The sequence below is a fragment of the Parus major genome, chromosome 3 (assembly GCF_001522545.3).
Source record: "Parus major isolate Abel chromosome 3, Parus_major1.1, whole genome shotgun sequence".
In the NCBI taxonomy this organism is placed as follows: Eukaryota; Metazoa; Chordata; class Aves; order Passeriformes; family Paridae; genus Parus; species Parus major.
The window spans coordinates 84,362,589-84,381,700 of NC_031770.1; the positions used below are offsets into that span (position 1 = coordinate 84,362,589).

At 40.5% G+C, this 19,112-nt stretch overlaps 1 protein-coding gene and 1 long non-coding RNA gene across 4 annotated transcripts in view; one reads left to right on the top strand and one right to left on the bottom strand.

Moving 5' to 3' along the window:
* The window catches only part of FAM135A (family with sequence similarity 135 member A), a 79,092-nt gene extending 72,727 nt beyond the window's left edge, over positions 1-6,365 (bottom strand). For all 3 annotated transcript variants that reach the window (XR_004496486.1, XM_015620635.3, XM_015620633.3), the window contains exon 1: positions 6,281-6,365. The gene's annotated coding sequence lies outside the window, so the exon portion shown is untranslated. The remainder of the gene's footprint in view (positions 1-6,280) is intronic.
* Positions 6,366-6,768: 403 nt separating this feature from the next.
* Positions 6,769-18,847, top strand: LOC117244079. Its single transcript, XR_004496487.1, has 2 exons — positions 6,769-7,087; positions 9,086-18,847. It is a non-coding gene; the product is annotated as an uncharacterized LOC117244079 (long non-coding RNA).
* The last annotated feature ends 265 nt before the right edge of the window (positions 18,848-19,112 follow it).

The window sequence follows — 19,112 nt, forward strand, 5'->3', positions numbered from 1 at the left end:
TGTTTAGTTAGAAATTCTTGTACTAACATTTTGTAATCATTAAATCCTTTGCATGCTGCTTTCAAATTTGCTATAACTAGAACAAGTAAAACCACCCCTTAAATATAGCATAAACATTCAGGGGAAAAAAGACCCAACAACTAGGAACCAAAGTCATCAGAAGCTTTCCCTACCCTGCTGATAGCATGGCTAGCTGGTTTTCAAAAACCAACCTTGTTCCTCCCTCTCCTACCTGAGAAAGGCAAACCATATTGACTGGCCATGAAAAGTCATCATTCTGGCTAAACTCCACCAGCTTTTACACATTTATATCAAAAGACAGGTAACACATCTGTTAGAGCTTCTAGTCACAAACTCAAATTCAGCTCAAACATCAGCAGCATTAGCTGGCATTCAAACCAGAGACATACAATGCACCTTCCATAGGTGACTTCTTAAGAACATGCAAAATAAAATTAACAGAAAGTAAAACCCAATGGCTCTGAGCTTCTGTCCCAGCAACAAGGGCTTTCATTAGAAAAAGAAGTCCAGCAAGACAGAATGTCCACAAACGTGGAGATCTAGGTTCTGACTTCCACGTTCAGATCTGGTATTGATGTCACTCATTACAAGTTTCTTCCCTCATAAGCTGTTTTACATGTAAAGCAGTAAAACATGTTTACTATCTATGCTTTATTGTTCCAGTGCTTCAAATATCCTCAATACCTTGGCATGTTTCAATCCAGATTTTTTTCACCACAGTGAGGGAATGAAGGTCAGAGGTGCCTGAGTATACAGGCTCTAGAATTATCTGACGGCTGGTATAATCTCAGAATTTACCCAGCAAAACTTTTTAAAAATATATATATGCATTTATAGAAAGCTGGATGAGCCACAAATAAACAGATAGGCAAGCAATTAATATTAAGTTTAAAAGTACTACATATGCAACTACAATTACCTCTACCACTAAAACTCAGGAGCATTAATTACACTATTTAGATGGATTTTTTTTTATTTTTTTTTACATGGAAATACACAATCATTATGCAGAAAAATCATCAAGTGATAACAGAACTGACAGCCTGGGGAGAAAGTAGAGCTTCTTCTACAGAAGCACAAATATTTCAACATTTTCCTTGTAAATTTCAACAGAAAGAAGACAGAAAATGTACTGAAAGTCATTTTAATATGAAAATTGAAAGGGAAACCTTATTTGTTAACTTTAGAAAAATCATCTAAAGCATAAAGAAAATTCAGTTTATTTTATAGCTAGAAAGCATGATAAGCACTATCTCTCAACATCCTTTATGCAACAGGCAATGAGTGATCTATGGTATTGTCGGTAACAGGGATTAATTCATGAGGTCACAGCACGTGAACAAGGTTGTGATTATAGTAAGCAGACTTGCATCTGGAAAACAAGTCAGTTTATTACTTCAAAATGTCAGAGGTCAAGTGTAAAGCTTCCTGCAAAATTAACTGTTGAATGCTATAGATTTCTTCTTAATTTGGGGGTATGGTGTGTATAGGTTTGTGATTTATTTTACAAACAAGATTCAGCAAACCATATGCACACATATGTGCATACGCGTATATATACGTGTAATTCTATAGTATTAGAGCTAACAAATTTTTAACTTTTCACTAGAAAGCTAAATACAGCAAAATCTGTATGTTTTCCTTTTTTTCTGATACAAGACTTGCAATTCAGAAATGTGGACTTCTAAATTTACTATGACATATTGGTAAGTGAAACTTTGTATCTTTTTTCCAACAAAATTTCTTGCACAATATAAAGTTCAAAATTCTTTGCAACAAAAACCTTCCCGATTTCAAAATCTACAGAAAATCCATTACAAAAAAAAAGCACTGAAACCATCTAACAAAAAAAAGAACTGATGTCATTTCAATTTGCTTTAGCATTTTCAACTTTTGTTCCTCTTGTAAGCTGAGCTCTGTGAGATTTTGTTCTGCTCCTTATTTCTCTGTCTGTTCTTTCCAAGAACAATGCTGTCATTAATTTCCTGCTTGAAGTAAACACAGTTTGCTCACCTGACTTCTTCCTGACCTGAAACTATGGCAAACTTATTTCCTCCCTTTGAGATTTTTTTCTTGTATACTCTTTGTTGTATACTCTTTTTACGACAAAGGTTCCACGCATTGTTCTTTGAGGAAGATGGTTTGTACAACAGACTTCTACAAATATCAGCAACACCACATTACTAAATACCAACTGCTTTTGCTATAAATGAAAGCATAAATATTTAATCATGCTATACTTCAACAGTAACTTATTTTTCTACACACAATACTTAATGACATGTATACAATGAATTAATGTGTTCAAAAGGTGTTTAGCAAAATGCTAGAGAGGGCCAAAATCAGCAGATGTACAGCAAACATAAAATCATGTGTCTTGCCAAGGAGAAAACACATGGTGCATTAATATGAAAAGAATGTAAAGACATACTTTACTGTTTTTCCTAGCTGTGGCAGAAAACCATAGAACTAGCATTTTTTTCAGAAGCATAGTATGATTGCAACAAGTTCACAGGGACCAAAAATGTGACTTTTGAGTGGATTCAAGCAGTCCCTCATTCCTGTTTTAAATCAGCAGGATTGTGACTTATAGAATAATAGAATAGAATCATCAAAGTTGGAACAGACCTTTAAAGATATCAAGTTCAAATGTCAACCCAGCACTGTAACCACTGAACTGTATCACCAGGATATAGAAACTAATAAAACTTTTGAGGATTGCAAGATAAACTTCTCATTAACAAAAAAAAAAAAAAAAAAAAAAAAATTCCCATGCTTGTTCATTAGGAGGAATATTGAATGCAAGATTAAATAATTAATAATTCAAAAACTCTGAGTTATGTTCATAGTTAACCAAAAGAAATTAATGTGCTAGTAGTTGACACAGTAATATTTATTTAGGCTACAGGTTCTCTGAGCAACAGCCTGTCAGAGGTAACTGACATACAACAACCTGTCAAAACAAATATCCATTAGGGACAATGGCTGGTCAACACACAGGTGCTATTCATCTTTCCTGTCATGAAAACAAAGCACTAGTGAGACTGTATTTTTCCATACAGAGAAAAAGGGGAAGGGGAAAACCCACACAATAAAATGGCAACTCTTCCACCTTGGTTAACCAAGATTGTCCTATAGTCTCTAGGGATTGGGAGATGATAAAGAACAAAAAGACTTCAAGACAGAAAATACAAAGTACAAGATGAAACAGTTATCAAGCAAGGATAACAAACATTAGTCTTTATCACAATAACAACTTCAAACACTGAAATAAGGTCAGCAGTAACAAGAATTCACAACCCTTGATCATTGATTCTCACATTGAGTTCCATCTTTGGTACTGATTTACCTCTCAAATTTGTTCAGGAAAACAACCAGGCCAAGAGATAGACACAGGCATCAGCCCTCTCAGCATTATGTTAATAAACATTTGGGCACCTGCCTCCTAGGTTGGTGTAGGCAACCAGGTTCTCTTCAAGGGAAAAACAGTACAAGAGTCAGAGCTCATAAAGGGCTCCCATATCCTTACCTGCAGTAGTTCAAAACCTTGCCATTCAGAATAGTCTGCCTCGCTCCTTTGCCAGGATTTGGTTTCCTATGCACCTCCCCAGCCAGACAGATGGCTGTGGCATTCATATCCCATTCTAATCACTTCCAGCAAGAGAAGCTCACACCAAAACACCAGATTGTAACCTGGTGAGAATGAGATACTGATAGAAACATCCTGTCAAGGAGTGTTTATCATATCTCAAAACCACAACCAAGTCCACTAGAACTTGTCATTCTCAGTCGATAATTGACTAGCAAAGTCAAGAAGGAATGCCAGAGTGAGCAATGGATCTCAGTTTTAACATCTCTCCCTGCTTGGGAACTGAATTCACTCATTATATATTTGTGAGAAAAAAGCACCAGAGACAGTCCTGGAACTGAGCTTTGAAACCCATGTGCTGCCAAGGGAAATGTTAAAACCACAATACTGCAGTGTCAGGTAACAGTGTCACATCCATCATTGGGGCTTCAGAAGAAATGCAAGGGCTTAGCTCTTCTGAAATCTGACTAGAGCCCAAAGTGTTATTTTTGAGGTTTTACTTAACTCAAAACAAAAGTAAATTCTATTGCAGTGGAATTAAATTGAATCAACAACTGTGTTGGTTTGTCTGGCACATTTTCAAAATCACAGTTTTGAAGACAGATTTTGGCTGCTGTGTGCACTTTACTATTACTGATTACCATTCATGCCAAACCTTATCCAGGCCAGTCACATTGACCATAATTTGAATTAAAGGTAACAAATCAGTTTTATTAATAAAGTGCTAATTTAGGTCCAAAACCAGTGTTTTCACATACCAGTCAACTCTTACTAGCTGAGTAGGACTGTATTTCACAGAAGGGATATTTAAACCTCTCCGAAAAAAACAAGTTCAAATTCATATTCTCTGACTTTTATCAATTACTAAAGGAAAGCTTAAGAATTGACTTACATAATTTTCAGAGGGAAAAACAAATTATGGGAACAGGAAAACAAGTTAGTCCACTCAAGGAAAATGCAGACTAAGATTTATAGCTGTGACATACCAAATGCAGGTACTAGACTGTGACTACTGACACACTCAAATGGAAGAAACGGAACAAGATTACAACTCTGTGCTTCATTCATTCAAAGTACATGCAAAGATAAAGCCCGAGCCCAGATTATTGTTCACTTCCTGAAAAGTAATTCTGTTCTAATGGGCAATGAACTGTCAAATGGAATAACATTGGTGGAGTACTTAATTTGTTCCTACACAAATCCAGAATTATTTCATTGTAAAAAAGCCATAATGTTCCAGCAAAGCAGAGATTTGTTGAACCAGGTTTGGGCTGTGCTATTTATCCCTTAGCAAGGGCCAAGTAATTTTATCTTCAAAATCAAAATGCTAAGTTTGAGTTATTTAATGGATGAAAATGTAATACACTCCCAGAGTAATACAGATTCTGCAGCATTTGCTACTTGCTATCAGCTAAGCAAACCAAAAGGCGGTGCATGTGGATTTTACCTCAGGCTTTGCCTATCTATAAGGCATTAAGCAAGTTGAAAGAACCACTTAAAAAACAAAGTAAAACCCAGTAAAACAAACTAGGCATTTATGTCCACTCTACTTGATAAAATGTAATATCTCAAACAGTAGCTTGTTTACTTTTCAGTCAGCAAAATCCTCTGCAATCAGGAGAAAGGGGAAGTGGGCTTAAACACATCAGCACAAATATCTCTCTGGTTATAGTATCAACATGATTGTAAATCTCCCAATTACATTTTTTAAAAATCTGTTATGTTACTCAACTTCTCTTCCAAGCAGTGTGTTTGCAACGCCTAATTATCAAATAAATCTTTCAAACAGGTTCTGTTCGAAATTTTGCTTGAAATAATACAAGAAAAAAACATTATTTTCACCAGAGCGCTTACTGATCATGCAAATCCTGCCGAGCGCGCCCCGAGGCTAACCGAGCCCTGACGAGATCCTAGGCACGGTAACGAGGGTGACGAGCATCTGCTGAAGGCACGGCCCGGCCCGGCCCTGCCCCGCTCTGCCGGCGTTCCGGGGGGAACGGGCTGTTCCCGCTCGGACCGGGAGGGCGGGAGCCGCCAGTGCCGCCCTCCGCGCACCAGGAAATAGCTGGGAGTTATTCCTAACGCTCGGCCAGCAACTTTCCACACTGCACGCAGAAACAGACTTATAAATAAATAAAAAATAAATAACGCCCCCTCAACACCGTTTCAAACCCTGTGAGGGTCCCGAATTTCTCAGGAAAGGAAGGAGGGGAAAGGCACCATCGCCTCCAGCAGTTCCTAGCACCACGGCCGGCCCTCGGACACTTTTCGCGGCGGGGACGAGCGAGACATTATTTCTGACCTATTTTCGGCGCCGCCTCGGAGCGATAAACAATCAACAGCGGCGGAGAAACGCTGCCTGGACAGAAACTTCTCCGGCCACGAGTCGTCCCCTGCCCCGCGGCGGAGGCGGCCGAGCCCCCCGCCTCACCTCGCCGCCCACCCAGTCGGGCCGCGGAAAGGCTCCCCGAGTTTTCCTGCCGAGGTGCGGGGAGGGGTGGGGGGGTCAGACCGACACAAACAAGTCCCCCGCCCGCCATGCCCGCGGCCCCAGAGACAGGCCGGGCACGGAGGGGTGGCCGCCTGCCCCAGCCCTCCGGGAGGGGACAGACACGGTCCCGCCGCTCTGCCCGACCACCCTGCGCCCCCTCGCCGCTCCCCGGCACCGACCTGGGACACAAAGGAGCGTCCGCCGCTGCCCGCCGATCGCCCGTGCTCCCCGCGGAGTCCAGGCCGCGGCAGCACCGGGATGGCGTAGCGCAGGCATCCGACGCCAGCGCCTGCTGCTCCCGCGACGGCCCGTGCCGCCGGCGCCCGCTCTGCGCTGGGCGGGGAGGGGAGGGGGGGCGCTGGGAGCCGGCCGAGCGCCGCTTCCTGCTGCCCGGCGCCGAGGGGCGGCGGGTGCCGGAGCTGCAGCCGGGGAGGCTGCGCCGGCGGCTAAGCGGAGGCCGGTGGTAGCGGCCGCATCCTCGGCTCCCGCGCCGGGCTTTCCGCGCCGCCTCGCTCCAGCTCCGAGGAGTCTCCCGAGCGGCTCCCGCGGCGGCCGCTGCTGGCAGCGGGAGTCCCCGCTGTCCCCGCGATGCGCCCGGCTCGCGCTCGTGCTCCCCCTGCCGCCGGGCCGGGCCGGGCCGGGCCGCGGCTCGGGCCCCTCCCGCGGCTCCGCGGGGCCGACTTGGGGCGGCCCCGAAGGGCCGGGAGATCCCCGGGGCGGGAGGGACGCGACCCACCCAGGGCTTAGCCCTCGCTGCTTTCCACCCGCGGCCCGCTCCCCAGAGACCCCTTGGAGGCGCACGCTGTGAGGCGGGGGAGGCCTGCCTTCTGCCGCGGCCGTCAGCGCTGCTTTCCCGGTGCCCGCTGTCCCGGCCTGGGCACGGAGCAGAGGGCAGCCCGCGGGGAAAAGGCTCCCCGGGGTGGTGGCAGGCAGCGGCTGGCCGGGCCGGGCCGGGCCGGGCCGGGCTGTGAGGCACCTGCCTGGAGGTAATGAGCCTTTACGGAGAAAAAGTTGCCGTTTCTGTAGTAAGGCTTTTTTTTTCCAGTACGTGAGGTCAAAATAGAAGTAAATCGGCTGTAAACGGCACTAATAAAACTGTTAGTTTTTAACATTGCGGAGGAGGGATGCTGGGTACTATTGTCTCATTGACAAGTGTGACATGTAGCTTGAAAATTAGTTTGGTCAGAGAACTATTGCAAACAAAATAATTATTTGTCTGAAAAAAAATCCTATTCGTTTTCCCCTTCTATCTGCTAGCCTTTATCTGAAAAAAATAAATAAATTCTTGGATGTGAAGAAAACTTGCATGAAAATAACTTTTCTTACTCCCAGTGTGGGCTTCTTAGTGCCAGACCTAACCCTGTAGCTGTTTGGCAGAGATAGGAATTGGAAAGCAGACAGTTTGCTTTTAAAGAAAGGGGTCTTTCAGTCCAGTCAGGTGACAGCAATGTTTAATTTTATGTTAGTGTTTGCATAGAATTCTTTCAATAGTTTTGTCACCAGTTGACTTAGCATCCAGACATGCAAACAGAAAATTGACTGTGAAGGCAGGGAGCCAGATTGGTGCTGGATTGGGATAAATGACAGAGTGGTGAGAGGATGATTGCCATGGAGTACCAAAACCAGCTTTCTGAGACATCCTTGTGGGTTCCCAGCACCTTTTGTTTCTGTGAAATATGACTGAGATTGTACTGCTGGGAGAAATTTCCTGCAGGTTAAACTCATGGCTATTTGGAAATTTAATTTTTGTGAAAAACATTGAAGTTCATGGGAGATAAACTATTCAAACAAAATTTGCATCTGTTTTATCAGGAGCATATGAGTGTTTCAAGGCTTTTTAAAAAGGCAATTTTGAAATGATCAGTGTCTGCCATTTTTTGGTTTTGTCCTTGGTTATTTTGGGGTAGACTTTAGTAACTGCTTTGTGGTCTTACAGAGTCAAACAACCAAAAAAATACTGGAGTAGCTGTACATGGCTGACAAAAGGTCTCACCAGGCCTAAACTCACCTCAGACCTGCCTCAGAACTACAGAAGCTTTGTAGTAAAAGATGTTCAGCAGCAGATAGTGCCTATGGATCAAAAAAGACAGATTTTATTGCAGATGTTCTGGTTGCTGAATAGTCCAGAAATCAGCCTGACAGTTTGGATGGGCTTTTATATATCTGGACAGATAAATTCTTGTCTGGCTTGTAATTTTTTTTGTTATTTTATTTCTCCTTAACCTTGGCTGGACTTCTACTATTAGCAGAATATGTTGCAGGCTTCTTTCCCGTTAGATGGAGGAAGCATTTCTTGCTAACCGTATTGTCCACTGATAGGAGCAGAAAACTGGCAGCTTGTTCCTATAAATGGCAGAGCTGCCATTAGAGAAATCTAATTTCCTCCCTGCCAAAAAATCCACTTTTGAAGTTGCATCATCAATCAATGCAGCTGCCAACCTTGACCCTCTTTTGCATGTGGCAGTGAGTACTGGGGATGGGGTCCACTGACATCCCTCCACACATATCCCTTGTGTTTTCTGGTGCCTCCCTGTTTGTCTGTGTAAAGAGGGATGAATGAAAACAACCTTGGGGAACAGCATCTCCTTCAGTCCAAAGCTGCCTTCGTTTCCAGGAGATTTTTAAAGTTTGGGTGCTGTGCATAAGAGCTGCCGCAAAAAGGGTATCCTGTCAAGCCTGGATGCACTGATAAGCATTGCTTATTAGAGATACCTATCATGAAGTTATTAATTACTTTTGCTAATAACTAACATAGGGAAGCCTGGAAGTAATTGATTGCCTAGGTATGATGTAGGAGACTCTAGAAATCACTTCTGCAATTTGAGTTCTGATGAAGCTGTCTTTTCCATGTGAAATAAATCCTTTGTTCATATGGAATGCTGAGCATTATTACTAGTCCAGGATTTTGCTAAAAAATAGGTTATTGATTTATGGATATGCCTGCCAGGTTCAATATGGCACTAATACTGGTCTGTATCCTCTAGCTAGCATCAAATTCGTGCAGACTTGGAAACAAAAGCTGTGGAGCCATCAGCAGCTGAACTGAGAAGCAGGACTGGGAACCCAGATGCAAAGCCACATGAAATCAACTGCACAGCTTCCAGTTTCAGAGCCAGCCTCTCCAGCCATAACCTGGGTCTCTTCCTGCACTGCTTCTGTGTGTAGCATAGACAGGCACACTGTGGAAATGATGTGGTAAAGGGCTTGTGAAGCCAAGTGGAACCATCAGTCTGGGAATATTCTGTGTGGCTCAGTTCTGATTCCTGGGAAAAAAACCTTTCAATAGATAATCTGTCAGGGAAGTTGTGTGCACAAGTGGTTGGTGTATCAGGAGGCTATTCAAGAAGAGAGTGGAGTAAACAAACAGTTTTTCTGAGAAGTTTATGTAAGTGGACAGAGAGAAAGCTTGAATCTCAGAAAAATTGTCAGAGGAGAAAACACTGGGTGTACAGTTGGATGATAAAGATTGCTAGTTTTGGAGTGAACATTGTATCACAGGGATGGTTCATGTATTGCTGAGTCTAGGATTTAAAACTGGGTAAGTATGAGTGGAGGAATGATTCCTGTCAGAGAAACAGCTGTTGATTGTGCTTGTTTGCTGTCAAAATATGGAAAAATGCTGAATGAACGTTCAACTGATTGCTCAATAAAAACACAATTCTAGACAACTGCCAGATTTGGCTCTGTGCCCTAAATGAATATCCAGATATAGGATACACAGCACTAAGCACGTTCATTTTTGGATAACAGATTTGTGTGTAACATCCTCTGCAATGGCTTTAATCATAAGAAAACATAGAAACTAATTACATTTTGAGAACATTTTGATAACTGTGTGTTGAAAACAGTGAATGAAAAGATGCTTCTGTGTACTGCAGGGGATTGCAAAGTTCTCATTAGAATATATAATTACAAAATCATAATTAAGCTAGTATGTTACTAAAATAGAAAGCATTTCACTTACAATTTTTTTTTTCTTTAAATAATTTGGTCAAAACAATCTGAAATGTAGCTTTTAATCTTTATTACATAATAAATGAATGCAATATTTATAGGATTCGTAGAAGATTGGTTAAAAGCTACTTTTCCTCATATGACAAATAATGCTAATTTTTTAGTTGTTTGGGAATTGCAAAGCAAATGGGGGAAAATTAAAAAATCATGTACAGAGAATAAATGAGAGATATCAAAATACAGCAGTAGAATTTAAAAGGTCAGCTTCCTCTTGTCAGCAGAGGCTCTCTAAAGGCTGTTCAAGATGAGGAACTCAATGCTGTAGCTACCTTCAGCTTGCATGGTATTTTGCAAAATAAGCATGGTATTGATGCAAAAACAAGGAACTGGCTTTTTTTAACACACAGCATGCTAACAGTGATATAGGGAAACCTTCATACCATTGCTGTAGTCAGTGGTTTCAGACACAGCCACAGGAATTTCAGTTTAGATGCCCTGAGTTTAAATAAGGGACTTTCAGGAAGTGTCAAAGTGGCTAGAGATGGGATTAAATGAATGGACACGGGTTAGGTGTTGGAACTGTGCAAGTAAAGATGGAAACAGAATTAATGTAAGGAGATCAATTATTGAGGAGTTGTAGTTATAGAGGGAGAGGAAATGATCCAAAGGTGGAAGCACATTCAAAAGCAAAAAGGGAAGCAGAGAAGCCACTAGAGGACTGCAATGCAGGCTTGCAGAAAAAACTGAGACTTTTAAATACAGCATTTTAATTATCCTTCCAAAAAAAAAGAAGAAACAAGGATATAGAAGAAATATATTCCATAGGATGTTGGAACAGAGCTCCAATAGTCAGTTAGAAATACTGAGAAAGACATATTCTGCAGAAAAAACTGCATTTGGTTTTTCTTTTCTTTACATAAGAAAGAACTGCAAGTGTCAAGGGCACAGCACATGTGCTTTTAGTTGATATTAGTGTTCATCAAATGAAAGGCAATGAGGGAAGGAGATATAAAAAAATAATTCTGAGTCTCTTGGCTAGGATTTAAGAAAGTAATCTACTTGAAGATTTGTTTAAAAATTCTAATGCCAAGAGAAACTACAGGAAATAAATTTGCATAAACTGTCATTGCTCTTTAACAAGTTCCTATGTATCAAAACTTAATATCAAAATGCAGTAATACTTAATAATCATGTCAACATCTAACAGTTTCAGTTCTCGCCCTTTTTTGGAAAGTCATCAATTGAAACTAATTACACTTTCCCCAGTACAACAGCAGAACTTTTTGAGCAAGTTCTCCTAGGCAGTGATGAGAATGAATCCTGTTTACAGGGTATTGGGTGGACTCTTCTGTGGAGTCTCTGGAAATAGTTTTCTCCAGGTTGTTCTCTGGCCCTTTCATGGGAGGGGTGGGGCCCTGTGTCTCTGGCCACAGCTGCACCCACGTTGAAATGTCACCCTCCTCTCAGTGATGGCAAGAGCCTGGTCCTGCTAACACCCAGCAGTGGTCAGATGATTTCTACCTTGGGGCCTTCTGCCCTGGCTGTTGGAAGGATATTCCATAGCCCAGCAGATCAGACCTTAATGCTAAGCATTTTCATATACTGAAATCACATTTTGTTTCATCCTAGGTTGCATTTAACATTTACAGTTCTCTTATGCTGTGCACTGAATGCCATAGATCATAGAATTGTAGAATTGTCAAGGTTGGAAAAAGCCTCTAAAAACATTGAGTCCAGTTGTTAACCCAGGACTGCCATGTTCACTACTAAACAATGTCCCCAAGTGCCACATCTACACATCTTTCCAACAACTTCCCTGGGCAGCCTGCTTTCCTGAATAGCACCATACACTGATGTTTCCACCAGAAATCTCTGTTAATCTTTTGAGCTTCACAAGTTTAGGATACACTACACTTGGTAACTTGTTTCTGAATGAATTCTAATATTCTGTGGAATTTATATGAAGGAAAACACAGTACTTGAAATATAAACTGGCTGGTGCCAGATGGAGCAAGGCCACTGCATGTACTGATGGGTCAGCCTGAGTATTCAGGTCAAATGCCCCACAACTTTTTCACTTGAGTTTTAGCAATATCAAGTGAGATTTCCACAAACAATTTTATAACCCATACCAATTCCATGGTTTACTTTGGAGTATCTTCTCTCTTGTGTTATTTGCCTGCATTTTTCTGAGGTCAGGAATGGTTTATTTTATCTAGTTTATCTGGAGCTCTGCTTTTTTTCTGCTGAATATTTTTACACAATTTGGATATAATTTCCAAGATTAATTAATGTGTTGTTTGATTTTTCTTCTGAAATACAAATGAAAATTGTTGAGACCAAACCTAAAAACAACAGTTAAAATATTCAACTAGATGCTTTTTCCTCACTTTCTATGTTACAATTTATCATTGTCTTTTGTGTAAACTATCTTTCTCAATCTTCTGTTTGATTACGTAGTATAAGATTTACTATTCTTTTTAAAATGACAGTATATCCTTCTGAGAGCTGGGAAGCACAGAAATACAATAAATCCATATGGATTTATTCTACAGCATGTGACTGATGGATCAAATGAGCACTCAGCTCTCATAATGAGCTTGAAAGGAGGAGAGAGAGACAGAGAAGTGTGGTGTGACAAGACTGAAGGAAAGAGAAGAAAAACCTTTTGGGATTCAACCCTGTTTTTCTCTCTCCTTTGCTCTTTAGTGTTTGTCAAGGACGTAAACAGTCATGTATGCCCTGAGGCCAGAGCTTAAAGAACATGAGTCCTGTACTGGTTTGTTATAGGACTGACACAAGATATCCCCACCACTGTGGTTGCAAACACATTAAAAAAAAACCCTGCCCCCTCCCAAAGAAAAGGAGAAAAAAAACGCAACTTTGTTGAGATTTGAAGGTGAATTAAAACATAAGTCTCATTTATTTACTCGTTTTCCTGAAAATGCACATCTGTTAACAGAAATGTTTTAAAAGCTTTGTGTACATCTTTGGTGTCAGTCAACAATGAAGTTTCTAAAGCACAGAGTACAAAAGCATGTAATGTAGATAATCTCAAATCTATGATATTTTTGTTTTTGAATATGTTAATAGGAGGTTTTAGTACAAACAACTGTATGTTATTTTTTATTTAAGTTGTAGTATTTTATTTTTAGTTAGAATATGAAAATCACTAAAATATCCTGATCGTCTTTCATTGATTCTTTCCAAAGCTTCTGTTAACTTTACGACCTCAAATGTTAAAAAAATGCATTCCTGTGAAATTTAAATCATATTGCACAATTTCAGTACTGTCAGGTCGTTTGTTTAAATCTACCACAGTTGTACTTATATTTTGGATTAAAAGAAATGCAGTCTTGAATAAGAAACAATTGCTTAGATAGGAACTTCTGAAATGCTGAGATTTTAAGATCCTAGTGATCATAATAATTTGAAAGGTGTGAAAATGGAAATACATGCATGAAATGCCATCCTGAAACAGCAAAGTCCAAAGACACATCTTGTTTTTCTAATATCAGGCAAGCAATTGAACAGACTCAGTGGAAATAAAGGGCTTTTGCAATAAAATACTGTATTCTTCAGAGTTTATACATGAGAAATAATATTCTGAAGGTCTGTGGCCCTTGCATAGCATTAAATGTCATTCCAAGGTGAAAAGAAAATTGCATCTGAGGGCAAATAGTTTCATTATTTCAGAATTATTTCATTATTTCATATTACTACAGTCAGTCTGCTTCCAAATTTCAGTAACCATTAAAGCCATCTCATCTCCACTGAATCTGAAAATGTTTTAGGTTTTGATTGCCCTGGAGAAAAGTGAGATAAGTTTTGGGAACAAAGATGATGTGTTAGGGTCGGCCACCTTGTATCTCTGACAGAAGAACATTTATTTGTTTTTTTCTTCAGCTGCCTCATATATGAGCTGGTTCAGGTGTCTGCAAAGTGGAAAGTTGTAATACATTTTTTATAAAGAAAGATGAGCAAAAGCATCACAAATTCTACTCACAAACAAAAGTCATACAAATACAGAAAAAAAAAAAAGGTGTTTTTCAGGTTATGGTTCAATTTTATGCTACTGTATTACTTCAGCCAGTTCTGGCACAAAATACATTCTGAACTCTAATGAAAGACCATGTCTGCTATAAAATTTTTTTTCTTATTATTTTATTATAAGTCTCACACTGTCTGGGATTTGATATGCTGCATTGCTGCTCTTAGACTTATAAAAATAGGCTGGAAAACATGAGACCCAGAAGCTGAGACAGCTACAAAGCAAGTGAAACTTATCCATTAATTAATTTTTTTTTAACTGAAAAGTTAAAGATGTTTTGCACTATTGATGTGATATTATGGGAAAAAAGGTGTATCATTTTTTCAGGTAAACAAAAGAGTTCCAGACAAGATTTTACTACTGACTTTTACTACTGTCTTGTCAAGACAGTAAGAGTAATTTGTTTTCTGCCTGTTTGTGGTTGCCTGGACATTTGGTCTAAGAATATCTTTATATTTTCATCATAGCAGATGGAACTGAAATGGGCTATACATTGGCTCCACCCATCCCACTCCATATCCAGAGCAACAGAGGCAGAAGCAGGTGTCTGTCCTTACTGTTGATACAAATCCAAAGCAGTCTGCTGTTAATATCTCAGCGAATAGTCTGCATTAACAGAGCTTTTCCTGATGGCAAAGATACCTTACCATTGTGTACACAAACCAAAGTCACCAAAAGGACTTATCCTGTCACTGCTAAATCAAATTAACTATTGCTAAGGTCAGATCAAAATGGTGTTTCACACAAGCTGTTGCACAGCCGTCCTGTGTGCCAGTATAGGGATACCGGCAAAGTAGAGATACAACTTTGGACCAGAATAAGAAAGAAAACGTTTTTAATTCTTCAAAGTGCAGCACTGAATTGTCCAGTATTGGGTCTACACACTGAGGGGCTTATCATGGTGTTGAGATAGCTAGATAGAAGTGCAAGGTTTGGGTAAAGGGGGTGCAAAGTGTGAGACCATAAATAGGTATATAGGAAGAGCTGTTCTCTGCTTACTGCTGTATGGTGCAAAGAGCTATGAGCTAGTATTGATGGGACTAATTCACTGTGCTCTGAGTCAACATGAATGTGTCATCCTCAGGACTGCTGCCAATAGTTCTGCCTTTAGAAACCCCATAGAGCCTCAGCAACCTGGACTGTTGGCTGTGAGCAACAAGCCTCATGTAATGATGGGTACATGTTCAAAACTGAGATGTGTGCAAAGGCACATCACAACCTCCCCCTTCACACAACCCCCTATACTGGCTGATTGGATTGTTCTTAGTTCAAATTACGTTTTCCTTGCTTTGGACAAGGAGGGATGAAAGTGAGTTTGGGGGAGAAGAGGAAAGTGATCATTAGCATGAAGTATGATTGGTTTGCCTATATTTCTTTTGCACAAAGAATGTGAAATTTATGGGTGGGTTTTGTCATATCCCTTGCTTCTGTAGCAGTGCTTAGAGGATGTTTCCCATGCTACAGGTCAGTTCTGCTCAGCCTTCATTCCTTGTTCATGCTATTCTGCTTGCAGTGATGGGAAAACTCTTCCTTCAACCTAGCAACACAGAGTGGTTGAAAGCAAATTGTATCCGGTTATACGACAAGAGATGGGAAGGTTTTGCCTGCACAGGTGGGTGGCTTCCTTTCTTCAGGAAGATTTTTCTCCATGCTTATATCTGAACATAACAGTAATTATGAAGTTTTAGCCTTCTGAAAAGGATTTTAAACACTGCTCTTCCTGCTGGGACCCTGTTCTTACCTTCATTTATATTTTTGAAAGACAATGCACAGATAATTAATAATCAACTTTCCAGTTGCATTCCTGTTGAAAACAATTCTAATTCAAAATTTTGCTATATGCAGAAGTTGACTGTCTCAGAGATTCAGCTAGCACAATGGATTATTTTTTTAGATAAAAGTCATTGCTTCTCAGTTATGGCTGTGTACTGCAAGCAGGGAATTACATTATACTTTACAAAACCCTATTTTCCCCTCTCAGGTTCATATGCAACAGGATTTTTTCCTTCAATGATAGTGATGTTCTTCAAAGAATAAGGTCAAAGTAATGTAAAATCAGGATGTGACAAAGTTATATGCAACATTTTCATTTTTCACCACCGTCATACAGCTATTTCATTCACATTGGATGCCAGCAAAAATACTGTATTTAAATACAAAGCAAGTGCATGAGTGAACTATAAGATTGAATGAGTTTCTTATCAGTGTTACTGATAAGACTGGGAATTTAAATACATACAGGTGTTCCTTATCATCTTTGCTGAGACAGACAATGCACCCTTGACAGCTTTAAGCATTTGGTGGCTGCAAAGCTGTTTCTTTGTTCACAAAGATATTGTGAAGAGGAAAACATGCCCAGTATCCAAACAAGAAAGCAGACAGAGCCAGTTTGTTGTCAGTCGTCCAGAATCACATTCCAGCAGGGTACTCTGAGCACCATTATGCTGCCACTTGTCCTCCTGGCACATGTCAGGACAAGGTGTTTGCAATCAAGGCAGCAGATGGTTCTTTGGGTTGCCTAAAATCAGGGTGAGCATGACACATCATTTATGATTCTGCAGAGAACTAAATATTAGGCATAGGCATAGGGTATTCAAGGTATCCTGTATTCCATTAATCCCTTCACACAGAGCAGTACCCCCAAGTTTCTGAAGGGTTTTTCTATTATTGTGCTTGCTAGTTTCGTATCTGGTGATGCATATGCATTTAACCCATCCATTTAAACCCAATTAAAGACAACTGTTTGGGGAATATTTCAAGTTTTGACTACACTGGTGAACAGCACAGCATGAGCTGCCTTGAAAACATCTGTGACTGCTAGGCCAACGATTGAATTGCCAACACTCAATTCTTAGCCAATTCATTTCATTCTGTTTTGCCAAGCTCCGGAGCAAAAGCAACACAGTTCTGAGCACTGATGGCACAATGGCTAAAACCCCCAAAAGTTTCAGCATTGCAGAAATTTCATGACCCTGCTGCTGCTTGTATCCCATTTTCACAATGGTATTTCCAAAATAAAGGAGAGAAATAGGGAAGAATACAGACCTTCAGTGTGCCTTCTGTGCCCCGTCAGCTTGAGTTGTACTGGGAAATGTTTCCAAGTGTTAGACTGTTTCATATTTTAACACTCACTATACATTGGCTGAGAGCATTCCACAGAGCAATGAGCAATGATATTAAGGGCTAGAGAACATGTATTCTCTTAGCTGAATTGCTTGTTACAGCCAAATGCAGATACAGAGTGTGGACATCAATCACTGCACTTACATTAATGATGTGATGCTTCTGCAGTGGATCAGAATCTATGCCTTAAATAATCTGCAAGTAGCATTAAATGGCTTTTAGCATGCATTATCAGTGAAGTTCTGAGGGGGAGGCCAGTTATCAGAACCTCACTCAGATACAGCACAAAAGTCTTCTGAGGACAAAAGGGAGAAAGGAGTAAAGCAAGGAAGGAGTGGGAGGGAATGGGAGAAGGTTTTCAGTTACTTTATCTTCTGAGCTGATGCCCGCTCTGTCTCCTACTGTGTAAGGTCCTCTTCACTTTGGAGTGAGGTGACCAAGAACACAAGGTTTACAAAACAAATGAGAACAGAGATTCGAATATACATGGCCTGCAGTCAGTAGCAGAGATTTAATTCTTCTGTAGGGTGTTCCCTCTCTCCTGCCTCTGTTACCAGTTCAATTAATTTTTTGATATCTGTTCCTTGGGAATGGTTTCTTTCATGCCTATGAAAAATTTACCTCATGAATGCTGTACCTCAGCCTATTGCCTGTTATATATGGAAATGATGAGGAAGGAAAGCAGAAACACCTTGTTTTCTTCCTGAAATATACATGTTCTTCAAATTACCAATACTGAGCTTTAAAAAATGCTGAGGTTTTACCAAAATAAACTATTGCTATATTAACCCTTTCCCAGGTTTGTAACCTTTAGAAGTCACTTCTTCCAGTACATTTGTAAAACAAAAGTCATAAAAGTGATGTACTATGAGTAGAAGGTGAGATTGTCATGACTTCATGAGCAAAACCACTGAGTAAGACAGGAAAAAAAGATCAGAAAAGGTGGCATTAGTGCCAGCTAGAGCATCTTGGCATTTCATATAGTGAAACCAAGTCAGTGAAAGACACACACAAACAAATACCAGTTGCTTAATTCTTCACCTCTGATACCTTGTTATAACATCTAAATGCACACACCCACCTAGAAGCATGCCACAAGGTTTTCAGTGGTCTTTTAAAAAAATCTGCCTTTGAACTTGTGCTGGTTTCAGCTGAGGTGGAGTTAACTTTATTTGCAGCTTATGGTATGGGGCTGTGTTTTGAATTTGTGCTGAACATAGGGTTGGTAATACAGAGGTGGTTTTGTTATTGCTGGATAGGGCTTACACATTCAAGACATTTTCTGATTTTCATTCTGCCACGTTGGTGAGGAGGTTGGGACTACATGAAAGATCGGGAAGAGACACAGCTGGGACAGGTGACCCAAACTGACCTAAGGGATATTCCAGAGCGTGTGGCATCATGCTCAGTGTATAAAGAGGGAGGAAGAAGGAGGAGAAGGGGACATTTGGAGTGATGCTGTTTGTCTACCCAAGTCACCATTACCCATGATGGAGCCCTGCTCTCCTGGAGATGACTGAACGCTGGCCTGCTTGTGGGAAGCACTGAGTTAATTCCTTGTTTTGCTTTACTTGTATATGTGGTTTTTGCTTTCTCCATTAAACTGGCTTTCTCTCAATCCATGAGTTTTATTATTTTCTTATCCTTTACCTTTCCATTTCTCTCCCTGATCTTGCTGGTGGGGAGGCGAATGAGTGGCTGCCAAGAGGGGTTAAATCAGAACAGAACTGTTGAGAATACTCAAGGCTGAATACTTATTGGGAAAGAGAAAGAAGACCATGCTGTAGGTAGCATAACATAACATAATCTAAATATTCCCACAAATAATGCTATGAAAATGTGATTGGAAAATCAACTGGAATTAACAGAATAGTTTCTAAGCC